We start from the raw sequence: 10,404 nt of genomic DNA on the forward strand, positions 1-10,404 counted from the left end.
GCTTTTTGCTGGTTTTAACAGGAAGCAGTTAAATTCGGAGCGGATTGCTCTCCGGTTTAACAAGCCAGCGGGGTTTTAACTGCCCAAAGTGGGGCTTGCTGGAAAATCGGGAGCGTTGTCCGGGAGGGCAGGGGGAGCTATCCTTTGGGTCACTAAACGGAGTTATTTGAGTAGTCCCCTAATTAGGCAGAAGTTAACGGTGCCACGCTGCCTGTCCTAGGTCCCGGGGGGGTGGGGGGGGGAGGTTTGGTATCCATGTGAAATAGACAGAGCAGCAAAGAAGCAGGGGATAACCACGTCGTGATGTTGCATCGATTTGCTGCAGCCCCAGACAGACGCACCGACCCGGCAGGCAGCCCCAATCCGCAGTTTGGGACACTGCAAAATAAAATTAAAAAACAAAAAACCCTCCTTAAATAAAATCGCGGGAGCCCAGCTCCGAGAGGGTCTGAAATAAACAAAACTCAGCCTGCAGTGTCTCCTCCTGGCTAGCTCCCCGGGAGACTTGGCAGGGAATGTTCATGCGATGACCCTGCTTCATGGACAGTGTTTACCCCCATTTCATTAGACTCGAGGCAACTGCAAGCTTCTTTGACAAATCCAAACCACTACGCCTTTACCTTCCGGGTGTACAGACACCTTCCCTCAGTGTGCTTTCCTGGGCATGCCATTGCCCCGAAGAGTTACCTGCAATCTTATCAGCAGGGGTCATTTGATTGCTTATTAAAGGATCAGGATTTTGTTGCTTAATAAGGGTAGATTAGCAGCAAGTCCCCGTGGCACTGGCTGGACAGGGATCGAAGGTGAGTAGATATATTTGCAGCATAAGAGTGTAATGGGGAGGAAAAGATTGGTAGCCTAGCCCAGATTTCTATTACTGCTGTGTCAATGTATTCAAGTACAATCCACTGTATGTTGGCTTCCTCCCCCCGTCCATGGATTAAATCTGAATTTGGATCCCCCACACACAAACAAACCCCAAATCACATCTCATTTAAAGAACAGCAATGGCTAACTCCTAATAAAATGTTCTTCCCCACCTGGGTTAATGTTTTTGGAGGAGAACTGTAAATCCTGAAAATCAAAGGAAAACAGGAATCGATTCCTACCAATAAATAATTTCATATTTTGCCGGGAGAGGGGAGAAGCAACCAGGGAATCTAACGTGGTACAGTCAGCTCAAAAGCACAAATCGAACATCAGGTTAACTCCACATAAGGGATGACATGTCGTGCAACAATGCTAGGACGTGAATAATATATTTGACTTCCCTTATTTGGAGTCCCTTACCCACTTGCATATCTCACCCTCCCAGATCAACGTAAATTTCAGAGAACTGTGGATGCCACTGGTTTACAGTTGACAAATATAACGGCAGGTCTTTAAAAAGCTCAGAGGTGCAAGGTAAAGTCCCCACAGAACAGGTCTATGAAAACAGGTCTCAGGGTAATATGTTCTCTCTCGATATTCCATCAGACAGGTGGAACAGATTATGTCTTTTCCCAATTGCTTCTTGAGCTACATTCTTGTTTGTTTGTGTGTTGTTGTTTTTTTAACTTAGAGTGAATGGACAGAAATGGGACATCCCCTTAAAGGAGATCGATTCTGGGATTCTTTTCCAAACTGGAAATTTCACTTCCTTTTTTATAAGGGAAACATATTTCATATTTTGATCTGGGGGTTTGTCCATTTGTTTTTGCAAAGCCCATGTGCAACTGAGTTTGGCAATATGCAACGATCGTTTTTTTCTGGCAAATTCTCAACAACGTATCACACACACACACACACACACTTACTTTCCTGCACAAAGCAATCCAGCTTTGTTAGGCCACTGTGCCATTTGATTGAATTTTAGGGAGGGAGGTTGCTTCTTTGACCAGATTATGCTAAATAAATGGATTTTAATTTCTTCCATACTCCCAAGTAGCAATTAAAATTAGTGATGACTTCTGCCTTTACACGACGATCATATGTTGGCACCGCTCTCCCGGGGTGGGGATTGATCTGCAACCCGGCACAGCCAGTTTCTTGTCTTTGCTTTATTCTACGGGGCTGGTTTTGTTTGTTTATAAAGACAGTTCCTGCAAAGAAAACCGTCAGACTTTGGAGATTTCAGCTTCATTTGTAAATCTAGATTTGTTTTGTTTCTTTATTTTACCTTTGGAAATATTTGGGGAGTTTTATGCTCACCTGATATTATATCTTTAAAACAAACCAAACCAAAGGTTTAGTCATTTAAACGACAGAGCAGCAAAGGAAAATAGACATTTTCACTTTTTAGAAACTATACAGTTGTTATAAATGAATGGATACACAGACACATTAATCAGCAATAGTTATTATCCCAGAGCATACAAAAACCGGAGTGGTTTATAAACTATATTCCAGCACAATAGCTAAAGCTAGGTACAGGAAGGTGTTCATACAAGATTATAAATCTGTAGCTAACGTAACATATTGACTTCTATAGAGGTGTTCTCCTACAGTAATATGTAATATTGCTTTGTGGTTTATCATTGGACTCCTATAGTCCTATAGCTTATATTGGTTACAAATATATAACTCTGTGGTATGTACACATACATATCACACCACATTAGATAGATGGGGGTGTATGGGGATAGATAGATAGATAGATAGATAGATAGATAGATGGGGGTGTATGGGCATAGATAGATAGATAGATAGATAGATAGATAGATAGATAGATAGATAGATAGATGGGGGTGTATGGGCATAGATAGATAGATAGATAGATAGATAGATAGATAGATAGATAGATAGATAGATAGATAGATGGGGGTGTATGGGGATAGATAGATAGATAGATAGATAGATAGATAGATAGATAGATAGATAGATAGATAGATGGGGGTGTATGGGCATAGATAGATAGATAGATAGATAGATAGATAGATAGATAGATAGATGGGGGTGTATGGGCATAGATAGATAGATAGATAGATAGATAGATAGATAGATAGATAGATAGATAGATAGATAGATAGATAGATAATCTGACTATCCCAAACGCATGCTGCAAAAGTTCCATCCCCACACGCTGAAGCATATGGGGTGGGGAGCGTGAGAAGGCCTGTGCCCGTCTGAAACCAGGCCTGGGTTTCCCCTGCCCCCAGATCCTCTGAAAAATCGCAGCAGGGCCAATGCTGGGCAGCCCTCTATTTATTGACAGGGAATCGCTGACGGTAAAGAATTCACGTCCATGTCCTGATTGCCCTTAAAAACAATTGCTGTGTATCAGATTAGACAGTGAGAGCTTTAACTTGGTAACTTTCCCCTAGTCAAAAAGGGACCCGTATTTTACTGGGGGACAATGCAGTCTCCTTACCGGGCTGCCTCTGCAGGGTAAATAGTCATTAAAATATGACTAACACAACTGCATGTGTTAAATGCATGGAAGCTTTGGCTTGATTCGGAGTCTATTCCGTAGACTGTTACCCTTCTAGTGTGGTCCAATTATAATCCACTGTATTAAAATGTAACATGCCACTGCTCATTGAACAGATCTGTTAATACACCGCTAGCTAAAGGCACAAACACAGACAGCTGGCTGTAGGGCCTTATTCTCGGTTACACTAAAGATCCTTTACCCCGTTTTAGCGTCGTAAAGGGACCTTAAAAAGTGAGCCACAGTCCCATGATCTGTATATAAACATATAATATTTATATAAATACATCCATCTATAAAAGCTAGATAGAGATGCAAATTTGATATAACATCTGTATCTCTATATAGATAGATGTAGACACAGATGTTAGATATAAAATTTTGCATCTCTATCTCACTTTTTATATAATACACACACACATGCATAGATCTCTCTAGAGGGATGGATGGGTGTGTGTTTGTGTACACCGACCCACTGCACCCGCCCCCCCCCCACACTTATATACACCTACGTCATTAAAATACAGCCTCTATGTATGTAAATGTGTGTGTTTTGTGTAGCGAAGGTATCTACATAATAGGCAGCATGTTTTGTGCACATAAAAAGCATAACTAGCTTTCTGGGGGGAGGGGTGTAAGTACACACACATTTCTATGTGGCAGAATATATGTAGTGTATTTAGGAACACACATAGGTGTATATATAGTAGGAATAAATGTGTAATGTGTGTGTATATAAGTCCACACATATGTAGCGATTATACACGCCCTTCCAGCCCTCTGATTTCCACTGATTCCACAGGGCTCGGATGGAGGCGTAACTGCAGAAAACACATGCCGGACATCACGCCTATAGCGTGGTAGACACCACACACAAGTAACACGACTGCAGTCTTAGGTGTGCCCTCTAAAATGAGGGAGCGACTGAAAGCCTATTGCAGGAACACGTATTCCCAGGCCTGCTGATGGACTGTCCCACCATGAGCAAGGACAAGGAGGGAAGGGTGAGAAAATCCTTTCTAGCCCCATTGCGCTGAAAGTAGTTGCAAGGCGGGGCGTGGGGTGGGGGGTGGAAAGCGTTAGAAAAAAGAGGGCTGGTAAAGGTTAGAACAATCTCTCAGTGTTGGGGGAAATGTGGCCCTAATTTGGCCTGGGAATGCTTCCGCATGAGAAAGTTACTCATGGAGTCCCTTATGGAACCTAGGGTCTTTGGGGGCAGGGTGGGGGGTCCCTTTAGCAGACTAGATGACCCAGTCAAAAGGGCTTAGCTTCTGTTTAGGCGCCTAAATGAAGCGGCTTGAAAGGGCTGAGCACCTACCTACTCCCCTTCTGCTTGCTCCCTTGGGTGCTGAAACCAGCCCCTTGCATTTCGGAGCTAAGCCCTGCTGAAACCCCGCCCTGGAGCCTCTGCTCTCCCCCGTCCTTCACTTTGGTAAGGTGGCTTTAGACCTCTTTAAAGAGACACTTGCTTAGAGCCGGTTTTTCACACACACCCCCCCCCCCCAGTTGCCTCTGGCTGCTCAGCGTGGATTCGAAGGGACCCAGCTGCGCCGCGAGGAGTTTGGTTCGTTCCTCCTGCACCCTGAGCTGGGTGGGGGAGACAATGGGGGGTTCAAACTTGGGATTGTTTTGGTAGGCAACACAAAAGATGGCCAGACTGTATGGTGCTCTCCAATAACCAATATGACCTTGCTGGATTGAGCCACTGTATTTTTCTTTCCCCCTGATTGAACTTTGCAAGCGCGAAGGCAGCGGTGGGACATTTGTATCTGTGACTATTGGTACAATATCAGGACTAGACAACACGGACGGCTGTTCTGCTTGGACGTGTTATTTCTCCTGATAGCGGTCGTGCTTTGGCAACATCCATTTCGCATCCTTGCCTTGAGTCTGAAATCTATTTTCTATCCCTCTTTTAAAGAGAAAAAAAAAAGACACAAGCAGAAAGCCAAAAACGCTGAAGAATTGATATCTCCCCCTTCCTCTTGATTCAGCTTTTCTTCCTTTAGTGAAGTTAAAATTCAAATATGCCACTTAGGACCATCCAGTTCTCGCTTTTTCAACTACTTCCTAACATAATCAGCTCATCTTGGGCACGATTGGCTGCGTGCAATTCTTTAAGATACAGAACCTGCTTATATTCTGTTATTACATATGCTATTAGCTATAGGCATGTGATAATGTAAAATATGTAATACGCTGTAAGTGCCCAGAGGTGCACATTGCATGTAATAAACACACATACACATGACATAAATATGCCTGTCCTATCTGATGGTGTCAAAAAGACGTTTATTTTTTAGTATTAAGAGATCGCATCTTATTAAACCAGAGAAGCATATCCAGACACACGTCTCTCTCTCTAGGGGTATACACAGATACACACACACACGTCTACACTCACAGGAGATAGATATATTTTCCGATGTATATATCTTGGTACAGATAGTTATGTTTGCACATACCCCCCAAAGGAGATAAACACAGACATATTGTACACACACACAGAGTATATATTGCTCACATATGGATAAACACACACATCACATGAAGTATATGTGTGTGTTTGTGTGTGTGTGTGTGTGTGAGAGAGAGAGAGAGAGAGAGAGAGATGCATCAGCTTTTGCATCTTCAATAATTTTTTTACTTAGTTTTACTGAAAGGAAAATTGGTTTTTTTTTAAATCCTCTGCTTCTTTTAATGATTTGTTCTCCTCGTTTCAATTCAGTGCGCGGTGTCGTCAGTTTCTTTCTTTGCTTGGTCCCGATTCCTACAGCCACACTCCAGAAGACCCAGCTGACCAATTCCCTCGAGTCTGGCGAGCACTAAAATCGCCCGGCACAGCACCTTGTTCTGCTTAAAGGTGCAATTCTTTTCTTGTTAATCATCACAGTGTGTGTGGGTGTGGGGGGGGAAGAGATTTAAACAAAACCCACAGATCAGGAGAAACGCGGCTCTTTATAAACCGGTCAGATAGTGCAGGTACCTCAAAGAGATACTGTACTTTGTCAAATGAATTGTTTCTTTGAAACAATGCAGCCATTCTGGATTTTTTTTCGGAATTGGTTCCCTAAACTTTAGTCTCTTTCTTTCTTGCAGAGGGAAAAATGTTCTTTAAAAAAAAGAAACGAAATCGAAGGACTTTAACCACCTCGTGGTATGCTAAGAATCTTTTTCCTACCCTGATCGGGGGGGAGAAAAACCCTAATCTAAATTTCAGCGGCGCACGTTGATTAGCCAGAATTCCGCCCCAAGGTCTGGAGGCAACAGACGAGAATCCCTTGGCTGTAGGATGCAAAAGTTGAGCATCACTTGACTTGCTGCAAATGGGGTGCGGGCAGGAATTTAGCACAAGGAAACTGCTCCATCTGAAGACAGACTTCTTTAGGGTTTCTTTTTTTGGGGGGGGGGGGAGCACTTCTCTTGCTATGGAATGATCTGGCTCCATCTCCGACCTTGGCGTGGCATTAGGAGCCCACAAAATGGCTTCTCCTCCCCCCTGGAACTGTGGGACATTTTAACTCAGCTCCCATTTGCACAGAGCCAGTCACCTGGAGACACTTGGGCGGACCGGTCAGATAGCGTCAGAGACACAAAACGGAGGAGAGGGGAGAATGCCCGAGCAGAGACCAGGGGTTACACTGAAATATGCGTCAGATCGCCCGTCCTATTCCCACACCTTGCTCTCGCTTGTGGTGCGCGGGGAGAAAGTCGCTCCTCTGCATCTTAGGGCTTGCACGTGGCTGAAAAGTGCTTTGGGGTGTGTGAGTGTGAGAATCAGAATCAACCCAGCGCTGGGGTTATGCAGCCGGCCAACAACCGTGGCAAAGCAAAAACAAACATTTGCGCGCACACACCCACAATTGATGGGATTTCCTCAGCGAGGTTGCAAAAGGTCACTTCGGAGGACATCTCCGCAGTGAGATGCAACAGGCTACGGGGTGATGGTACAGGGTTAGCGGTTGGCACAGGGGAACCAGAATGAATCCCCCCGCTTCATAAAGTCCACACACACACCCTCCTGGCCTCTTTTCGCCTGCTTCGAAAGGGGCAACAATCTGGCCAAGCGAACCTGCTCTGGAAGGGAATGGGAGCGGGTGGGGTTTGCTCGGGTTTCTTTACCTCGAGTTTACACTGGATTTCTTTACCGCCTTCACTCCTGCACCGGGGGCGCCCACACAATCGACGTGTGTCACCTGAACAGGTTCCTCTTGGGGCCCGATCCTGCATTCTACAGGGATCGGGCCCTACAGCCAAAACTCCCAGGGAAGGAGAGAAAGTTGTTCTTGGTTTTTAAGGCAGAAACGAAGGTGAAGATGTAAAATCGCTGCTGAGATATTTTTTTTTAAAAAAAAAATCTTCCTCAATAGTTTAAGTTTATAGGGGGAAAAAAAGCAATTTCTCCTTTGGTAACTGAATGCAAAGAGCATATTTATATATTATGCATAATAGTTTTTAGCTATTTAATATTCTAAAGAGCTTCAAAAGCTTTTAAATATTATACATCGAAATTAGATGCCTGTTATAGACACATATTATATGAGCACTATGTATCTATGAAATACACAAGCAATTTATTATAGAATATTAGCTTCTTCGTGTTATTTGATATTGTGTATTATAATATGGAATATTGTGCCTAGTATTCAATACACGATTAGAGATACGCCAAATATATAGTCAATAGACATCATTCTGTATATATTACATGAAACAGCATCTAATATTTATGCATGTTAAGTATATGGAATAGCACATTACATATTGCATAACACAGTGTCTAGCACAGATGAATGATCTGCTTCTATCGTCTGATCATGGGTCCAGGGTCCAGGTCTGTGTGTTTCATACACCCAGCTATAATTTCTGCACTAGGATTTCTTACCGCTGTCGCCAGCCGTTCCACTCTTCTGTTTTCCAATACTGCACCTGCTGTGTTCATTCTTGTACCTGGCTGGGGAAGAAGTACTTTCAGAGAAGAGGTGTTGGGGTTTTTTAAAAATAAAGTTCTAATATTTGCAGGATTTTTTCCAGATTGAGTGGATTTTGATGCAGCCATGCACGTTACAGTCACACACACGTTTCGTTTTTTAAAATGGTGGAACTAAGATACTGTGGACTAAAAACAACCAACCAACCAACCCCCCTATCAGAGTGGCACCTGGAAATGAGGTTTTTATTCAAAACGCAGTCCGTGCCTTGCAATTATTTTGATTTTAAAGCCAGCCTGTTGTCGGCCAACCGAAATCACTCTCTGCCGGGAAGAGCTCTTCGGTCTGTCTTCCAGGCGCATCAGAAAACAGAGTCAACGTTTTAACCGGTGGTGACAAAAAGGAAGATGCTATAGAAAGACGAGCCAGCTCCCCCAAAAGAAAACCGAGGCTGGCTGCGGCGCCCCGAAGAAAATACACCCCTTCGCTTGCAACAAGCGAGATTCTTTAAAAGAACAGGAGGACTGGTGGCACCTTAGAGATTAGCCCACTTCTTCCAGCATAAGCTTTCGGGAGCTACCGCTCACTTCATCGGATGCATACTCACTGTAGCTCCCGAAAGCTTATGCTCAAATAAATAGGTTAGGCGCTAAGGTGTCCCCCTGTTCTTTTTGCCGATACAGACTGACGGGGCTGCCCCTCGGAAACCACCGTTAAAAGGAAGCTCACAAATGCAGAAAGTCACTTCAGTGCAATGTCCCTTCTAACCCCTCCCACCCTCCAGTTTATACCTTAGCCCTCCACTCGACAAAAGCATCGAGTCTCTTGTACAACGGCAGTGGAAGGATTTTGCTAACTATATCCCTGTGCGTGGGGTTATGTGTAACCCCGAAGTTTGGAGAGAGACGAGGTGGGAGAGGTGAGAGAGACAAGCTTCGAGCTACCCAGAGGCAACATTCAGAAAGGCTGGAAACAAATTCTTTTGACATCAAACACAGGGAAGCCTTAAAGAAGGGAGACCGTCCTGGCTAGATTCATCTAGACGGGGTCTGAGCGATGTAGACTAACTCCCCCCACAGGGATTTTAAAGTGGAATAAGAGCTACCGTTACACTTCAGCTCTGGTGCAAAGATCTGCAGGGCTCTGGGTCTGATGTGTTGCTCTAACTATTCGTCCCGTCTGAATCTCCAGGCAGGGTTAGACTCAGGACGCTGGGTGGTGGTAAGAAGCAAGGCAAAGGAGCGGCTGTTGCAAGCCCCCAGCTTGGTTCAAGAACTAAAAGCCGCACAGTGGAATCGACACTTCTGCCGGCCAGTTCATGCTCTTGCAAATCCTTTATTTCGTCCTTTAAAAAACAAACAAACAAAACCCCTGCTTTTCAAAAGGCTACACTCCGCTGAAAGTCGAAACCTTTCACCTGAGATGGGATTTTTAGAACCACTAGTAGAAAAAAAAAGTAAAAAAGAAAATATTTGTTTAAAGTTGATCTCAACATAGATTCCTTAGGGCTTATTTGATCAGTTCGCCTGAGAACTTTCCACCGGTTCTAGGAACCATCTCTCAGCTTCGGTGCCGGCCAGGCTAAGGGAGAAAACCGTGTTCACAACACAAGTTGTCGCTTTTCCGAAAGAGCATACTCATCTTATACTCAGAACTGTTCTCTTCCAACTCAAGGAGGATTGTTGTAAACCTGCTTGCTCATCCCCCACCCCCTTCAGGGTCAGTTCCATAATGATCTTTTCAGAAAGATCCTTTGCAAGAAATTGGACTTTTTAAAGTCACAAATATTAATTGTTTAAAGGGAAATGCTGACATCTACTTAAAGGCACTATGTCAAGGCAGTTCCTGGGAGATTGATCTAAATAACTACAGGATCGAGCCCATTTATTATGTATTAATAATAAAAAAAAAGAGAAAAGAGTAAACAAGAAATATATGCAGACATTTTACATAGAGTACCTATGTCAGTTTCTACACATATGGGAATTTTTAGCAAGTATATTATAAGCAAGACACACATATGTCTGATTGAGCATCAGATGTCTGAGTATGTATGTGTGTGTA

At 43.7% G+C, this 10,404-nt stretch overlaps 1 long non-coding RNA gene across 1 annotated transcript; it reads left to right on the forward strand.

Annotated features, from left to right (window-relative positions):
- Positions 1-4,252: 4,252 nt before the first annotated feature.
- Positions 4,253-7,994, forward strand: LOC125625644 (uncharacterized). Its single transcript, XR_007353612.2, has 3 exons — positions 4,253-4,413; positions 6,138-6,272; positions 6,509-7,994. It is a non-coding gene; the product is annotated as an uncharacterized LOC125625644 (long non-coding RNA).
- Positions 7,995-10,404: the final 2,410 nt, after the last annotated feature.

This window comes from Caretta caretta, chromosome 24 (assembly GCF_965140235.1).
Source record: "Caretta caretta isolate rCarCar2 chromosome 24, rCarCar1.hap1, whole genome shotgun sequence".
Lineage (NCBI taxonomy): Eukaryota > Metazoa > Chordata > Testudines > Cheloniidae > Caretta > Caretta caretta.